Source organism: Rhipicephalus microplus, chromosome 7 (genome assembly GCF_043290135.1).
Source record: "Rhipicephalus microplus isolate Deutch F79 chromosome 7, USDA_Rmic, whole genome shotgun sequence".
NCBI lineage: Eukaryota > Metazoa > Arthropoda > Arachnida > Ixodida > Ixodidae > Rhipicephalus > Rhipicephalus microplus.
Window position 1 is genome coordinate 150,222,180 of NC_134706.1, and position 19,619 is coordinate 150,241,798.

Here is a 19,619-nt window from a genome sequence, read left to right on the forward strand (position 1 = left end):
GAACAGGGTGACAAAGATAAAAACATTTTCTTCTTCCTACGTTTTAGCATATGTTTTCTTTCGTGCGCTTCAGACGGGGCACAAGAGTGAAACATTGCGCATCATGGATAAATTATTTATCTAAAAGCTCTTTCTCCCCACAATGCGTCATTATTAAAAGATATACCAAATGTCGTGATTAAGATTCCATTGATTTACAGAGAAACCTCAACGATCTTCTTGTGAAGACGAGCGTGAAAATAGTTTGAAAGAACGCAGTGCACAAAAGGCGCTCCCCAAACTTAAAGATAAAAAGGCTGCCCGGCAATTTTCAGGACTATGTGCCTATTACCAGCAATTCATTGAAAAATTTTCTCGGATCGCTAAACCTCTAACGAGGCTCACCAAAGAAGACACGCCTTTTATTTAGCTAGGTGAACACGAAGAGGAGTTCAATGAACTACGGAAGCGTCTTCATAGTCACCCAGTTCCTGCTCATTTTGACCAGGAAGCGGAAACAGATCTCCACAACGATGTGAGCAGTTTAGGTTTCGGAGCCGTACTCATTTAGTGGCAAACTGAGCAAGAACGAGTAATTGCGTACGCTAGTCGAACTGTTTCGAAAGCTGAGGTGAACTACTCAGCGACAGAAAAAGAATGCCTAGCAGTTAAATAGGCTATCAAGTATCGGCCATATTTATATGGTAGACCTTTTAGAACCACTAGTGCGCACAAATCATTTTGCTGGCTCGCTAATCTTGAGGACCCGTTTGGAAGGCTTGCAAGGTGGATGGAGCTTATGGCTACAGGAATGCGACGTAACAGTCGTATATAAATACGATCGCAAGCACAGTGATGCTGATTGCTTTTCGCGAGCGCTAATTGAACTTAACGGTCTCTACTTCCGCAGAAGATGGGCAAGGTTTTCCTTTTCTTGGAGGAGTGACGGCATCACAAATGGCACATCATCAGCAATCTGATGCGGAATTACTTCTACTGATCAATTACCTAAAAGGTCACTGTGTTGGTGTTACAGGAGTGTTTCATTACAGTTTGGAGACGTTTGCCTTGCGGAATAACGTCCTGTGTAGAAGAAACTTTGAGCAAATACAACAGCATTCCTGCTCGTCGTCCTTTCAGTACTACGTCCGGAGATCTTGGACGCGTGCCACGACGAACCATAATCGGGATACTTGGGAGTAAGCAGAACGGTAGCACGCATTTGTACTAAGTATTACTGGCCAAAGTTCCTGAGTTCTGTGGAACACTACGTTAGGACTTTTCAGGACTGCCAGAGACGAAAGTTGCCATCATTGAAACCTGCTGAGCTCCTGAAACCTATAGAGCCACCAGGAAATGCACCAAAAATTGCATGCCCCATCTGCCCCAGTTTAGGGTAGTGACAGTGGTCAGCACGAGCGCAGTGCAATGCCAGCGCCTCCCCCTGGGGGCACCGCCATCTTGACCACGGTTACCCCGGCACCAGGTAAGTATTCGCACAGGTGGGAGTGAACTTACTTGTTCCATTTCCTACTTCATCATCTGGAAAGCGGTGGTTCATAGTTGCAACTGACTATCTGACCCGATATGCTGAGACGGCCTCTCTAGGTAGGAAAACAGCTGTTGAAGTCGCCGAATTCTTCGTCATTCGCATAGTGCTGCGTCATGGAGCCCCTACAGTGCTGATAACAGAACGAGAGACCACGTTTACTTGACAAAGTTCATAAGAAAATTGACGCACACCAGCCATAGAAAAACGACAGCGTGTCACCCACAAATAAACGGACAAACCGAACGACTGAACAGAAGGTTGGCTGATATTTATTTATTTATTTATTCATAGAATACTGCAGACAAAAAGTCCAAGCAGGGTGGGCATACATGAAACACACTAAATAACAGAGTGAAACAATGTTGCAAAGCGTTCTTACACAAGTCCTTTGCTATAAGACAGAGGGGTTATGGTTTAAAAAAAAAGTAACAGTTGAACAACAAGGTGCTAATACCATTCAAGAAAGTCATGGAAGAAGAGTATATACAAAATGGTCAAGGGCGTTAAGGAAATGCTTCGGTTAGTTTATTCCAATCATCTATTGTTTGTGGGAAGAAGGAGTACCGGAAAGTATTAGTCCTTGCGAAGATTGGCGTTAGGGAATGAGGATAGTGGTGTCGAGTGGGTCTGCTTAACAAGGGGGATACGTATACTGCGGTGTCTAAGGGTAGCCTGTGGTTCACTATGTCTGAAAGAAATTGTAGCCGACTTTTTGTTCTTCGAATTTGTAATAGTTCTATACCATTTGCTGTTAGTAATGCAGTGGGGGAGTCGGTTGACATAAATTTACTATATATGAATCGTACTGCTTTTCTTTGAATTCTTTCTAGGTTTTGGACGTTAATTTTTGTGTGGGGATCCCAAACTATGGAGGCGTACTCAAGTTTAGGCCTAATTAGGGAAAAGTAGGAGAGGAGTTTAACACTAGGCGGAGCAGTCTTGAGCTTGTGGCGGAGAAGGCATAATTTACGGAAAGCGGCAGAGCAGATGTTATTTATGTGCAAATTCCAGGATAAGGTACTTGTTAACGTTAAGCCTAAGTATTTAGAGGAGGCTACTTTAAATAAAGGTGCTTCAGCTAAATTGTATGTGTAGTTTAATGGGACTTTTTTGCGCGTTATGGGGAGATACACACATTTGTTTGCATTAAGAAGCATTCCCCATTGCTCACACCATTTTGATACATTGCATAAGTTAGTATTCAGATCACATTGGTCACTAATACAGGTCACATCTCTAAACAAAACACAATCATCAGCAAATAAACGAATTTGTACCGGGGTGCTAATTACATTGACAATGTCAATGTAATTATATGTTATCGATGTATGTCAGATATGTTATCGATATATGTGGATCTAGTGCACCGAACATGGGACGAAATCTTGCCGTATGCAACGATACGCTTACAATACTGCACTGCAAGAAACAACTCGTTTGACGCCTTTTCAACTTGTTTTTAGCACAACTTTAGATAAAATGCTGCCTGTAGAGGAAATGTGCGAACACGACAATGATATCGGTGACTTTATACAAAGGGAAGAAAAAGCAAGACAGCTTGCACGACACAGTAATCAACAGGAACAACAAGTCGACGCGTAAAGACACAATCTGCGACCAAGGGACGTCCAGTATGCATCGGGCGACAGACTTTGGGTCTGGGCTCCTGTAAGAATGACGTGGCAGGTCAGAAAAGCTGCTACGCCGCTATTTCGGTCCCTACAAAGGTCTTCGTCGGATTAGTTCCCTGAACTGTGAAGTTATTCCAGACGGACAAGAAACTTCGTCACGGCGTTGTCAACGCACAGAAATTGTTCAAGTCGTAAGATTGAAACATTATTATGACAGATAATCAACCATCGAGAGGACACTTCCCCTTCACGAAAACAGCTTTCACCAAGAAGCTGTTTGAGCGAGTCTGGAAAGCATCTCCTATGAAGCATCGAGATGGTGCAGTTTTGGAAGGGAGGCAATGGCAAAAGCCACAAGAAAACTACGCGTGCTCTCCAGTTCTTTCGCCCTCCCGATATTGGACAGATCACCAATCAAGAAAATGGCATTTGTTAGCCCAAACCATATAAGAAGAGCCTCACAAAAGATTGTAGAGAAAGAACAAAACGAAGTGAATGTTCTTCAACTACCGTTGTGGGGAGTGAACGCATAGACTTTGACTCGTCTGTTTCTTGGGTACAAGTACGTCCCAACTACTTCGTTTCACAATGGTCTTTTAATACTTCTTTTTCTGGTCATGAAACTCTCACGCCACTGAATAAGAGAGCTTCATACGCCACCCGCACTTTCCGCGCTGCGGCGCTGAAGTAGATAGAAGGGCTAGGAAGCCAACTCGGCTGGCTGCTTTCCAGTTAACGCAGAAGGCGACAGGTGGAAACGTGCGATCCCGCGACAAGAGACTGCCGGATTTTCGTTCGACTCAAGGAATGCTCTCGTGTGTGAAAGACATTTCGACGTCAGTGAAATAGTACGTGCGGACGTGTGTACAGTGATTGGAGTCATCGTTTCGCTGCCCCGAGAATGACCGAGAAGGGTCGAAGACACCGTACCAAGAATTTTAAAAGATTTGCGTTCTTACCGCTCCAAATATACAGAGCGTTCACGTGCAACAAAGCACCCACCTCTAGAAAGGCCGCGAGAGCTTTCTCCGAATTGTGTTGCGACAGTGGCGAATGCAGACGTCTCCAGTGCAGCCGATGATGAAATTGATGATACGTCTAGCACAAAGCTTGCAAGTATCCTGTCCGCACACTACGCTAACCAAATTGGTTTATGTGATTATGTGATTCATTAAAGAAAAGAAGAGAAAAGTGAGCCCCGTAACTGTATGCATCAGAGTGCGACACCTTAACAGTATCTCACGAGGGATGGGGGTGAAGAGGATATAAATTGATAGGAATAAAAGGTAAACAGATAGAGAGAGGAAGAAGAGAGCGAGGCGCAGGGACAGCGAACGACAGAAAATGAGAGAAGTAAAGAGGAAATGGGAAATACGGACATGGTCGCAGAAGTCTGAGGACGGAGCACCACTCAGCGAGAGCTTTTCTCGGCGGCTGGAGAAGGCGTAGGGCGAGCCAGTCGGCCAGAGCTGCGCTGTCGTCGGAGATCGCGGGGGCACAACCTGTCAGCATGAAATCCAGAGAGGGAGTCAGTGGTTTCTTCCCTTTAAGTCATCTAGAACCAGTCAGAGTGTTCGGTTTTAGCCCAAAAGCGACTATGCAGGAATTGAAAAATTTAGGAACGCTACAAGTGTGCGTCGCTTGACAAACTCAGTTTGAACATTGCCAGCAATCAAATACTTAGGCAATATGACAACGAGAATCATGGGTCACATTGAAAATACTTATAGCTGTTCCGTGAATTAATAGATGCTTCCGTGAACGCGCTACAGTTTTGCTAAGCGCGGCCGATCGATGCCCGCAATAGTATCGAAAGTGACCACCAGAGATGTCACCTCTGGTGGCCACTTTTGTCCCCATATGAAACTTTCGCGAGTGTTTTATGACCAGAAAAAAAGTACTAAAGGACCATGGTTTCATAAACGTGTACTCTTTTACTGTGTGTTACAATATTTAAACACATAATTGCTTTTTATTAGTAACTCGAAAGTATTTGATTGCGAGCATGACGAAGACTTCATGGCGCATTTCCTTCACGGATATGACTTTTCTCAAATTCACACAATGGAGTGGAAAGAAAATATTAAAAAGAAGATCCGCAATCCAGTATCGGAATGATGTCCACTCAGTCCGCGATAATTAATGACAGATCTTTTATCCACTGCGCCATCGACGCACATGTGCGAGAGTCCCCATACGTAGCCTACATTACTCGCATAATATGTCTCGCACGGTTCGTATGGTTTGCGAGGCCGTGCCGCCATCTGTGAGCGGTGGAGTACTGTGCCGTTATATTTATGAGCACTGATAGGGAGCCATTCAGTGACAGTGCAGTAAGTGAGTCTTGATGTCAGTGAGGAATGGTTGCCACACAATAGTATCGAACATTGAATGAATGCATGGAGAACTGTGTTTGTTCTTTTTTCAAAAGGGCGAGGGGACATATGGTCGAGTGGAGAAACCACTTAGTGTGTGTAGGTCTCCTCCACCATCTCATCCAACATCCCACTCAAGGTTGAGTTCCTCAGGATCGAGTCTCGGGCTGCGCAAGCGAGACCCTGCAGAAACATTACACGAGTCTTGGCGTTCATCGAAAACACAGGGAACGTCAAGTGAGTAAATGCTTAAACGGGCTTCTGGAGCGACCATTATGTACTAGAGATTACTACGAAAGGTGCCTTCGCTAGAACGAAAGAATTCTCGCTTGACGACTGGGACGTTTTTCGCAGATTTAGATTCCAAAGACAAGGCGTTGACAACCCCCTAAACTTTAACGAATGGACTTGACAAATAATAGGTCACAGGTTAAATAGCTTCGAAGAAAGTAATACGAACATACTGAGGTCATGGACGCCAAACTAGCGCACGTCATTGTGAAAAGGCAGAATCTAACGCAGTATTAGAATAGAGTTAGCCTAAACAAAAACCCGAAAAAAAACAAATTGCCAGCCATGAGAGAGATATTGAGAAGTATTGCTAATAAAAATCAACAACAAGAAGATTATTTTGTGAAATAATTTAGAAACAACTTCAAAATTGGAAAGCATAGAAATTAGTCAAACATCTTTTTGACGAAGAGAGTTCTAGATCTAACCAAAGACACAACTTTGTAAGGATCATGCATATTGCTCTGAAAAGCAAAGACATGTGGCCGGTCATGCATGAACTCATTCGGAAATATCTCTCGTTGAACGAGAATGAAATAAACAACTGTATGCCACTGTCAGAATAATACACACCTTTCATGGCTGCAGAGGTCACAAGAGTATTAAATAAGGTGAACAGATATCCGCAATAGGACCAGATGGTATAAAAAACAAATCACTTAGAAACCAAGGTGTACCCTCGATTGAGCGGCTAAAAGAGTTCATCAACGAGGCATGGACTTCTGGCACAGTGCCAGAGGACTGAAAAGCATCACTGATTATCTTAATTGCAAAGCCAGGAGAACCTTAGATTGAAGGACCTCAGAAAACCTGAGACCAATTTACCTTACATCATTTGTAGGTAAGGTAGCTGAACACGTTATTCTAAACAGTCTGAAAAACCATGTAGAAGACAAACAAATATAGACACCCAATATTATTGGCTTTAGACTATTCCTGTCTACCAAGTATGCTATGATGTAGCTCCAGATCACATATTGAGCGGATACTATAGAAACATCAAGCATGAATATATATTAGGCACAATCATGCCTCTAGGACTGGAGGAGAGGCTATAGGAATTCGTAAAGTATTTTCTTCGGAACCTTAAAGCGAAGCTTAGAGTGGGAGACAATGAGACGGAATGGCTACAACTCGGAGATAACGGCAAGTCACAAGCTTCCGTTCTTTCTCCAGTACTCTTTAACTGATGCATGATAGGTCTTTCCAGAGCTTTGAATAAGATAAAGAATATTGAACACATTGTTTCGCTGACAATCTAATCATCTGGTGCTCACATAGAAGCGATGGGCAAATACAGGGTGCATTATATCAAGCAGTCAAAATGGTGGAAGAATACCTAAAGTACACGGGGCTAAAATACTCCTCACACAAATTGCAGCTACTATTATACCGGGAAAAAAGGGAGAAGACCAAAAGGTTGGCAACCACTGCCCGAATGGCAGAACAAATTATGCACCTCCAATGGGGACGAAAATGGTGGAGTGGATAAGAGTCCTGGGTTATTTCATCGACGCTAAAGGAGGGAACAACACAGCGCTTTAAAAGATTCTCCTCAAAATAGATAACGCGTACAGAATGATCAAAGGACCTCCAGAAAAACATAAAGGGATAAAGAAAGACATTCTTCTCCGGCTTGTCAACTGCATCGTATTTAGGCATGTCATATAATGAGTGCCGATGAACAATTAGTCGCAAAACAAGCAGAAAAAAATGAACGGCTGCAATCAGGAAAGTAGTAAACAGAGCGCTCGGCCTAGCTACGCGAACTAGTACAAGAAGCCTGTTAGACCTCGGTACTCACAATACCCAAACTGAAATAGCGGAGGCACAAAGAAAGTCATATATAATGCGATTTTCTTCGCCTAATAGAGGCAAGGACATTATTGGTAAAGTTAAGATTAATCCCATATTAGCAACTGAAAGCCATGTTGAATTAGAGGAACAAATTGCAAACATATGGTGGTTGCTCCGCTACCTACAAACATGCAGCCTACCTATAATCATGGAAGGAGGGCGGCTCGCGCACAAGCTTTGATCCACATACTAGACAGATCAGGGAAGGGTGCCTGTTTTGTGGAAGCTGCAGAGTACAGGTGCTGACCCAGATACTCTGCAGTTGTAGTAAATCAGAAATGGGACTGAACAAACGCAGTTTCAAATAATACCGATAAACCCGAAATCGGAGAGCCAGCAGCTTTAGCCACGGTATTCACGAACAAGAATTGCACGGAAATTCATTGTGACTCCAGGCAGGTGATCACTGCTACTAGCAGGGAAAGGGTTGCTCCTCAGGCGGCCAGAGTGGTCAGTGCAATAAAAGGCAACGATACTAAGTACATTTACTAGTTCCCCACACACTTAGGCAGTATCGAAGGCCTATGAGTCAAGCCAAACGAGTCGGTTAACAGTGCGCCCATGATCTCACTGACCGACACACTTATACAAATGGCTCTGACTCCACCGGATGGATTGAACTACAGAAAGATAGACTGACCACGTAAAAATAAATCTATAAGTACTCCTATATCAGCAAAAGAATCTATCCGCACCTTCAAGCAAAGGTGTTGGGAGCACAAGCCATAACAATCAGAAAACTTCAAACGAAATCTTACAATTCACCGATTCAGTTCAGGGAGTATAGTACAGAGCCGAAGAAATAGAAATACATGCAAATTCTGCTACAAAAATCTGTGAACATTTGACCACATTCTCGAACTGCGCTTCACCGGGGCCCGGTATCGATATGTGCAGCGTTGATAGACTGCCGGGTCACCGAGCGGAAATCAGGAGCGTCCTCTCAAGTTTGATCAGTATAGGCAGATTCTCCTTTGTTCGGCAGAGCTAGCCCCAGTGTTAACGCTTTAGCGAAAAACAAAAACACCAGAAAAGCTTGTGTGGCGGGTACTTATAACATACTACAAGAAAAGGCTGCGCTGAAAAGTTGAGGACGAAAAACTAAACTGGCATTGTGCCAGTCCTGCAAACAAGTACCATTGGCACTGTACTGCAAACAAACACCACTTTGGATGTTTCGAGCATCAGGGAATATACCAGACTGTATGTGACACGATGAATCTCAATTGTTTTAGTGGGAAGCGAATTTTTCGGGACCCGTCGAATCCGGCGACTACCACTTTTGATTATAACCCATATCACCTTCGCAAGATTTTCGGCAGCCATGTTGGATAGGTAAATGTTACGGTCTCACTTTTGCACTTAAAACTCACCCTATTTTATGCGGACATAGCATTCGTCAGTGCTTTTGTAGTGCATCAATACCATAGCATCATTATACGAGGAAAGTAGTGCAGACTTGAGATTTGCGCTTCAAAACCTCAGCCTGCGCTGCGCCGCTTGTATTGTTTTTTTTACGTTCGTTAACAGATGGCAGCACACTGCAATTGATCCCTTTCTTGCCTGGTGTCGGAGCAAAATGTTGTCCACACCCTCGGATAAACCTGGTAAGGGTCGCCGTGTTGTTGTTGTGCGTGGTAATTTTTTTATTTGATTTTTATTTTATTCAATGCATACTGCAGACCTTCACAGGTCCAAGCAGGTGGGCACGGTACAAGTAGCAAGTACATGTTAGGCACTCAAGTCACGTAGAAAAGGAAAAGGAAAGAATTCAACATACAAGTACAGGTTTACACACCCAACACACAGTTTACACACAGTAAATCAACCAAAGTGAATCTTTAAACAGAGCCTTTTAGAAGGTTCCATTCTTCCACTGTTCGTGGAAAAAAAATTTAAATGCATCTGTCCTTGCAAAATAAGGTGTTAGGGTTTCGGGGTGATGGTGTCTCGTATGCCTTGTCGATATGGGTGTCAGGTACTGTGTAGGGTCTAGTGCTGTTTGTCCTTGAAGAAGTTGGGAAAGAAAATTAAGCCTAAATGTCTTCAATCGTGGCTCAAGGAGCTCAATGCCATTAGCTCTAATTAACTCAGAAGGTGAATCAGTGTGACGAAACCTAGAGTATATATACTTTACAGCTTTTTTTTATTATTTCTAGTTTATTGACGTTTTTCTGAGTGAACGGGTCCCATAATATGCATGCATATTCTAACTTTGGTTGGATTATTGATTGGTAGGCCAGGAGTTTGACATCAGGAGGAGCGTTATTTAATTTGTGTTGTAAGAAAGACAGTTTACGGAAAGCAAGGCGGAGATATTGTCAATATGTTGATTTCGAGATAAATTACTTGTGAGTGTTACTCCTAAATATTTGAACTCAGAAACTTGCTGTAGAGGTGACTCATTTTGTGTATAAGTATACTGAAGTGGATTTTTCTTCTGGTTTATACGCATGCATACAGTTTTATCCAAGTTCAAAGCCGTCCCCCAGCGATTGCACCATTGAAAAACATTAAAAAAACTGTGATTAAGGTCATGTTGATTTTCCGGGCAAGTAACTTCATTATACAAGGCACAATCGTCTGCGAACAGACGAATTTGCACAGATGAACATACCACACTTACAATGTCATTTGTATACAGCAGGAACAGTAGGGGTCCCAAGACAGTCCCCTGCGGTACTCCAGAGGCGACAGGAAGACAACCCGATCGCTTATCCCCAAATTCTACGTACTGAATTTGGTTTTTAAATAATCAATAACCCAGAAAACTAAGATGCGAGGAAGATCAATATTGTTCAATTTTAGTATTAGTCTGTGCTGAGGAACCCTGTCAGACGCTTTACTAAAATCCAAGAATATCGCATCAGTTTGACCGTTCTTATCTAGAGTAGATGCAAAGGAATGAGATATAGTGAGCAGTTCAGTCACAGTTGAAAACCCTTTTCTGAAATCATGTTGAGAATCAGTTAGGACGGCATTTTTTTCAACATATTCGGTGATATGATGCGCAATTATATGCTCAAATAATGTACAGCATGCTGATGTTAAGGATATTGAACGATAATTTTCAAAAAGCAAGCGGTTACCTTTTTTAAATACCGGTGCAACTCGGGCTGGCTTCCAGTCACTAGGGAGCTTTGAAGATATCAAAGATACGCGGAATTTATTCACAAGATATTTCGCTATCACTTCAGCATATCGGCAAAGAAAGGTGTTTGAAATATTATCAGGACCGCTTGATTTCTTAGTTTTCAGTTTTAAGAGCATGGAAAATACACCCGGGTACGAAACAGTCAGCCTCTGTCGTGTGAAACGATGGAACATCAGATGGATATACACTTGGGTTGGTAAACACGCTATGGAAGTATATATTGAAATGCTAAGCTATAGTCTCTTTGTCCGTAGCAATAGATTCATTTACTAACATTTCGGATACAGGCTTTTTTTATCCGTCAAGTGGTACCAAAATTTTGCAGGGTCATTTTTTATGAAGTTTGGGAGAGTTGTTTGGAAATATTAATCCTTAGAAGAACGCACAGCTTGTGCGAGGCTAGCCTGCAATGGTCCGATTTTAGTCAAATCCACACGCTTCTTTTTTAGACGTTTAATTTTACGTTTTAAGTGAATGATATTACGCGTTATCAAGGGGGTCTGTTTGCGAGTTTTCTTTTTCCGGCTTGGGACAAATTTAGCTAAACAATGTTCACACATTTTTTTGAACTGGGCCCAGAGAGCGCATACGTCATCATTGTCAAAGTCAACAAGACCGGTCTCCAGATAATCAACTATGGACGTGTCATCTGCACGGGAGTAGTCTTTGAAAGACCGCATTTGACAGCGTTTCTTATCACCACGTTTTAACAGTGGGACGGAAAGGCCCACAAGATAGTGATCAGATAATCCGGATTCGACAGACACGGTATATTCGCTGAACGCACTATTGAAAAATATCAGATCTAAAACTGAACTGCAAGATCCTAGAACACGCGTTGGATCACGAACCAGCTGGGCCAAATCATGAGTGAACATATAATACTGAACATAATATCAGCATGCTCAACATTCTGGTGACCAGCGTGCATTAATTCCCAATTAATAGTTGGTAGATTGAAGTCACCTACAAGAATAATTTTATGTTTGTGATATTGAGACATTTGTTGCTCAAGTTTGCTTAAGTATTCAGGGAGCGTGTCTGGAGGGCGGTGAAGCGCGTATTAAATAAAATGCTGACCCTAACAAGATAATTTATTGCACAAGCACTCCAAGTCGGCAATATCGTCCAGCGATATGGCTTCAATCTGTTGTTTGATTAGAACCGCCACACCACCACCCCTAGAGGCGCGGTCTTTACGAAAGACTTTGTAGTTCGGTGGGAATATTGTATCATCACTTATTTCGTTGCGTAGCCATGTTTCAGTAATTACTGTAACGTGCGGATCATGCTGGAGTAAAGCGATTTCAAGGAGTTCAGTTTTATTTAGAATATTTTGCGCATACAAGGCGTAGGTTTTTGTTTGTACTGCTGAATAGAGGTTTATCGTTCCTGTCATCATACTCGTTAGGTACATGAAAAGGGGCATCGTTCAAGAGTCTGGCGTTGACAGTGACTGGGCGCGCTGCCATGTCATGGGGTGGCTTAGATCTGGGACGTTTTTTTTATCAGTACTCTTTCATTTTCGACATCGTCCCGCATATAACATTGCTTATAAATGTAGAGCTTATCAAAAGCCAAGGACACTTTTTTCTTATTCAATAGGTTCTGTTTTGCACTGTGCCAGAGTTTCTTTCTGGCATCCCTTATTTTCTGTGAGAAGTCTTCGCCAATAGAAATTCCTGTGTTCTTAAGCTTAGCTCCCCTTTTCAGTATCTGTGCTTTGTTCCTGAAGTCAAGAAGCTTGAAAATGATAGGCCTAATCTTATTTGGTGCCGGTTTACCCAAGCGATGAATACATTCAAATGCTACTGGATCAAGCTCGAGGATATTGGCAATGACTTTGCTATTAACGGCTTCTTCAAGGCTTTCACTATTTTCGTCCTTTTCTTCAGGTAGTCCGTAAACTCTCAGATTGGATCGCCTGCTGTGGTTCTCCAGGTCATCAATTCGCCTTTCGAGCGTTTTGATTACGGAATTCAGCATTCCTACTTCATTCTGGCAGCTAAAAACACTATTTTCTAGTCTAGTCAGAGCCTCTAATTTCTTGGCAATATCACCCAGTCGTTTTTCCTTGATTTTTTTAATGTCAGCGGCAATTTCGTTCAGTTGCTATGCTATTTTTGCAAGCTCAGGACTAGGATTGACTTCAATGTCACCCGCCAATATCAGCAACTCCCTCAAGAACGAAGCAAGCTCATAAAGCACCTCACATGGCCGAGGGCACGGCAGCACCAACAAAAATGGGCTATCAGAGCGGAAGCACTTTCCGTAGCGTCTCACCTGCATGGAGAACACAAGCGGATTGTCAAGCAGCCGCATGCTGGTGATGCCACCGTGCCCAGTGAACGCCGTCGACGAGGTAGACCCTTTTATATCCCATTCCACGGGTGGCGCCGCCCGAATGTTCCCTGCGCACTCAATTGCGCATGTCGTTGATGCGTGGCTTGTATTCAGCAACCAGCGAGGAGCAGGTCCAACGTTGCTGTCAGTTGTATTCGAAAGTTGATCATCCGTGATTAATTCCGGCCGGCCGGTGCACTCGCCATCCGCAGGAAGTACGATGCTCAGTAGAAACTGCATGAAGAACACAAGCGGATTGTCAAGCAGCCGCATGCTGGTAATGCCACCGTGCCCAGTTCCTGAAATGACTTGTTGTTTGTGCTATCGAAGCCATTCGTGCGATAGAATTCCTCAAATTACTTTCAGCAGTGGTGTTCGAAGAAACCGTCTTGAGGTCGAGGATTTTCAGTGGACGTAGATGTAGATAGTTGTCAATGCGCTGAAATTGACAGCGACGATGAATGACCAGCTGCTAGCTGACGAGAAGTTTGCTGCACTGCACGTCCCGTCTTGCGTTAATGTTTTTTCACGCTCTTAGGCCACTTTGATTATCCTTATTTTATAATACCTTCAGCGAGCTTAAAATAAAAGCATAGTCTTTCTTTTGTATTCCATGTAGCCCAATTACAGTGGATATTACAAAGTGTCGCATGCCGCCAACACGCTTCAGCTCGACCAGCGAAACGAAATTGTTAGAGCGATTGTTAGATGTTAAATTGTTAGAACTTCTTCTGCACCTCACCGGCGCCGTCTGAGCGACCGTGCTGTTTGACGAATTTTCACAATTTTTACTTTGTGAAAAGTGCACGCGTGTATTCGTTTCGATAGCTTTGTTTCGATCGTGCTGATAGAACCTGCAACATCCGAGTGCACCGAATGGCTCAATGCTGAGTCTGATCATGGCTGTGACACAAGTGCTACTTAAAGCAAACTTCAATGCTGGTGTTGCGTTGAAGAAGTAGCTCCATCATGCTTACAGCACAATTAATGACGAAGGCGTAATATGTACAAACCATCGCTACGTTAAACATTTGGGCTTGAGCACCTGCGACGGCCGTTACTCACTAATGGCCTAGTACTGCGGCAAATGTGCCAGACAGGCTCGGCAGAAATTATCTAGGAGTGCCGTTCAGTGCTTTCTTGTATTCCAGTTCGCGCAGTTTTCTGTAGCACGCACACGATTACGCAAAACATTGTTGATACATAATCGATCAGCTGACACCACCACCCTTGACACTGCGGCAAGAAATGAGGTAGCGAACATTGAGCAGTTCCTATTGAATTGGAGAGTACTTTAGTCCGATATACAATCATTTGACGATCAACAGTTCATCCGCTGAAAGCGGAACCGGGAGTACGTCCATGCGTCCTATCTTTTTCTATGACAGTTCACGGAATGATCATCCTCCCGCCGCCATTTTGAATTGCACGGCGCACCACCTATTAGACCCGAGAAGTTGGCTTGGCAGAATCTGGTGGGAGGTCTGGGTAACGTCACAGCAAGGAGTCTTCGACAATCGCCGTAGTGCCTACATATTATGCGCTCGCATCGTACGCTGTTCCGCTATTTGCGATCACTTTTCGCTTGACTGAAGCTTCAGATGAACGATGAACGCAGCTTTAATAGCAATGGAAAACTTTTGTTCAGTATAATCGCCAATGAATACAGCGCTATATTGGACTCACTTTGATCAGATTTGTTGATGTGGCACTGCAACACGGGGATGGAATCGATTCTCGGCCATGGCAGCCGCATTATGAAAGCAGTGAAGAACATTCCAGGTGGTCAAAATTATACTATAGCGTGTCTCGTGTTCAAGTCGTGGTTTTTACACATAAGAGCAGCACATTTACAATAAAATATAGTTGCTTTCTTTATGAATGGTTTCTCTCAGAGATATGTACTCACTTCCCCAGGATTTCTATCGGGCACATGCGCCTGCTTCGCCAGAGGCAGTTTTAGATGCGGAGCATCTTATACTCGCGCCTTGTAGTGCGCCGTCCGCGCCGTCCGCACCGCTTCTCGAACATTCGACAGCTGACGCGCGCGCATACGCCGTCGCGCCGTCGCCCACTCTTCCACCATCTGTGCATCCCTTCCTCATCTACACACCGCGCGCGCTTCACTCCTCCACCATCTGTGCACCCTTCCTCCTCTACACACCGCGTTCGACATCTACAATTCTCCTGATTCTCCAGTGGATGCGCATGTGGCGTCGCGCTTCGAGAACATTCAACAGCTGACAGTGCATGCGCCGTCGTGCTGTATATATACTCAAGGTCGGCGCTCGCTCGCTCAGTTGCCGCTCGTCGGTTGGTTTGTACGGCGCGTCGACGTCCAAGGTCGCGGTGAAATGAATTCCAACGAATCCACAAACACAATGATCGACGTCCCTTCGACCAGCGCCGCCCTTTCGCATACATGTGTACGTGTTCACTCATTTAACACCCCCTCCTACAACCACGTTAACCAATTTAGCCATCGACCCAAGTAAGTCGCAATTTAACACCCCATTTCACAACCACGTTAACCAATTTAGCCATCGACCCAAGTAAGTCGCACTTTAACACCCCGTTAACCAATTATACGGTCCGCATCCTCCTCAGTGTTCTCCCGAGGGAAGCTGCGGGCCATTTTTTTAGATTTTTTTTACTTGTATGCCAAGATCCACGTGAAGTTGATTGATTTGTGAGGTTTAACGTCCCGAAACCACGCTCTGATTATGAGAGACACCGTAGTGGAGGGCTTCGGAAGTTTGGACCCCCTGGGGTTCTTTAACGTGCCCCACTTCTTAGCACACGGTCTTCACACGCAGTTGCAAACCACGATGCAGTATCGAGGCTCACAACGTATCTTCAAAGCGCTTCGCCTAGAACACCAGCACAACTGCTGTATTTTTTTCCTATGTGAATACTCTCTCACTCCTCGTGTGTTTTCATTCTATACTTTTTAGAAGTCTTTCCGGGGCTTCATTTCAGCTAAAACTAGTTGAGAATATTTGCGCCAACTTTATGCCACATCGTAGCAATGACACTGCAGCTGTCACACAAGTATACTAGTTTAGCCCACTTGTGAAATAATTTTTCTTGCAGTTGAATATCTCCAAGTTTCATCAACCTGCAAGTGGATATGAAGTGCGAGATCAGACACTGACTCATTGAGACGAAAAACGTTTTATCATGACGCGGGTTACGTCAGTGAGAGCGCCATCGAAACCATTCACAACGCTCATTGCGACATTCAGGCGTTTGCTTTGCAAATAATTGCTATCTATAGTGCTCCCACGCGAACCCAGAACGGATCAACCCCAGAACGGATCTTTTTAAGCATTCTTTTTTTCCGCAATCCATTGTTGAATGGAACACGTTACCAGCCGATGTAGTTGGCCGCAAGACTGCGGATTCATTTTATGAGGCTCTGTGCCCCCCGCAATAATGCCTAAGTGGCGCTGCGGGTTTTGTTTCAAATAAAAAAAAAAAAAAAATAAAACGTTACCGCTTCTGAAGCGGGGATTGATCGGACCAGCAGATTCTGCAAATCGGAATATGTGGCCACATAATTGCAGGTGACTGGTTGTTCAAAAGAAGTATTTACATAAATTAGGTATACAACATGTCGGCATTTCCCCGAGCATTTTGTGTGGGTCCGTATTATTTTTAAAATATTTTGGATATATTGAAAGATTTTTTCGTAAATTCCTCTGACGTTTCTTTTAGCAGAAAGTGCTGTTTTGATAAATCGCCCGAATAACATGCATAAAAACTTTGATGTATTAAGATAATTGAAAACACCATATTTAAATTGTAATTTTTTAAGACAAATGTTCCAACATGAAGGGCACGCGAAGTTGTAAAGAAAGTTAGGACCATGAGCGCGAAACATTTAGGAGTGATTTTTTAGTGTAAGCGGTGAAAGCAACGAATGCCTTGCAGTCATTGCACTACCATTTTCACAGTGAATCTTACGATGGCAAGAAATTATGCCCATCAGATTATCGCAACTTTCTGCAACTACTTAACTGTCACTAGCAATGTAAACAGCTGTCTTCTGCCTTGGTAAGCTTGCATAGCAACAACAAACAATTTTAACATATCGCTACGGTGTCTAGAAATATAGTGGCAGTATATTCCTAGACACTAGTATCGGGTAAGAGTGAACGCGCGGAGAGTGCAGAAAAAGGCGATACTCGGCGACGAAGCAAAAAAATCCTTGCCGTAACGTCCCTTCGCCGCGACTGCCACGCCGCCAGTGTTCATTCTCGGGGCTAATAGGCCGTGTGCATTGCGAATCGTGCGTGAACGCTTCGAAAGGCTCGTCATATCACCAAACCACGACATTCAAATCTTGGCTCTATAGTACGCCCACGACAAGGTGAGGAGGCTCGGCCTCCCCGTTCCGTAATGGAAATAGCCAGGCTGACGTATTCGCCTCATGCGTAGGATAAAATATTCTTTCAAACAAGAAGAAACTTGTCGTTTAGGAACTGAGCCATTCTCCCAATTAGGGCTGCACAAGTCGCGTATTTTCTTTTCCTCAAACTCCCTCTTTCAACTTGTCTTCTTGTGTGGTGCCATCAATTATATAGGTAGCGTCAATGAATACGTTCGGATTATTATCTAAACATTACAGATGCCGGTCTTAAGCTTGTGAATCAAGGTCAAAGTGTTCTAGTTTCACATGATTTTGTGAACTTTGCCCCGAATGACATCTACATGCGTTTACAAAACCATCATTGCACGCAGGCTTTCTCTAACGACCTATTTTAACCGTTTTCATTACGTTCAGTTCAAGTAACATTCGTATCTTTACCCTTTGGCTCAACTGAAGCCAAACTGCTGTAGCAGCGACGCCTAACCCTTTGTGTGTGCAAGGGTATCGCTTTGGATATCAGGGTATCAACGAATTGCAATGGTTTGTTATGAGCCGACGGTAAGATACATGAGTCGTTGGAGGTAGCCTTCCTGCGACAAAGTATTACTGGCTCCTCGTTTACATCAAATGAATAGCAATAAGAATTTCTCGGCTTTTACGTTCCAAAATCGCGCCACCACAACGACATATGTCGTATGGGCGCAGAAGTAATAAGCACCGGGCTATTTTTCGAACTTCGCCCAGCAAGATTTCAACGGCGAGCGATGTAAACTTGTGGATCTTCTGGTGCAATTCATGGTGCGATGTACTACTGAAGTTTTACGTTACACAATACACGGGATTAAAAGAACCTAAGTTTACGCATGTGCGACGGCATACACAGCTACACTGACGTGTAAAGTACGAGCAGAAGTTAAACTGCATCCCCTCATGGGCAACCTTAATTGGACGACACAAATGGTAATGATAACAAGAAATAGTTGAGCAGGCAAGCAACTCTGCTGTTATATTATTTTATTTGCACGCAGCACAGCTACATTATGTTTTCAAATAGAATTTAAAAATGTGAGCGAATTTTCATTCTTGCTTTTATTCATGTGAAACAGCGACGCTAACGCCGGAGTACCTCTCCACGTGGGTCAGATCGGCCACCTTCCATACACGACAGCGCTTCTGTCGTTCTCTTTTCTCTCAATATGAAACTTTGACAGGCGTTTCATGACGAGAAGAAAAGTTGTCAAATGCCCTCAATAAACACTGCAAAAATTATTATTGTGAAACAATATTATTCGGAATATATTATCATTGCAAATGTTTGTGAACAGAGACTATAACGATGATACTGAAGATTATGACAGAAAATAGAACTATGCAATTCGGTTGTTTCGAACAGGTTGGGCGACTTGCAGTGCCTATATGTGATAGTTAAACGCAAACTGTATGCGTATTGTGAACCCTTGCCGTTTATATGATCGCACTTGTCTTAGAATTAGTAAATATATGAAAGTTTTATACATGATAACTTGCCAAATTACACGCTGTGACCTATTTTGTGGAGCGATAATCATAAAGATGCGATGTTTTGACACTGAAACACTTATTTCAGGACGCCACTGCATTGTGATTGTTAAGTAACATAACAATCTTCCAGAATCAAAGCCTCTTCCACGTCGTGAATGCGCACGAAGTGCACGGCGTATTGCCAAGTATTTATGGCAATCGGAAAATAAATAATGCCGCAATGTAACAAAAATAAACTGATGATGCCTCGATTCGGGGGATAGAAGCCTGGCGACAAATGTTATCCAGGTGTGGACCGAAGAAAGAAGACAATCCGAGAGATTTTTTGAGAAAGATTTCAATGATTATTCATTTTGTGTGTTGGTGAATGCTTGGCTTTCATATCCCCAAAACATCACATTTCCTCTCTATGTTTAGTGTGGATATGCTTATGAAGGCATTATTGTGCATATTCCTGTTTCTGTGGAACTTGTGCACCTGCAGGTAGTCTCAGAAAACACACGATGCGCAACCTTCTTTTGCGCGCTAGGAATGATGCATATGT

At 43.4% G+C, this 19,619-nt stretch overlaps 1 non-coding gene across 1 annotated transcript; it reads right to left on the reverse strand.

Moving 5' to 3' along the window:
• Positions 1-1,307: 1,307 nt before the first annotated feature.
• LOC142767963 (U1 spliceosomal RNA) lies at positions 1,308-1,473 on the reverse strand. Its single transcript, XR_012885176.1, has one exon. It is a non-coding gene; the product is annotated as a U1 spliceosomal RNA (small nuclear RNA).
• Positions 1,474-19,619: the final 18,146 nt, after the last annotated feature.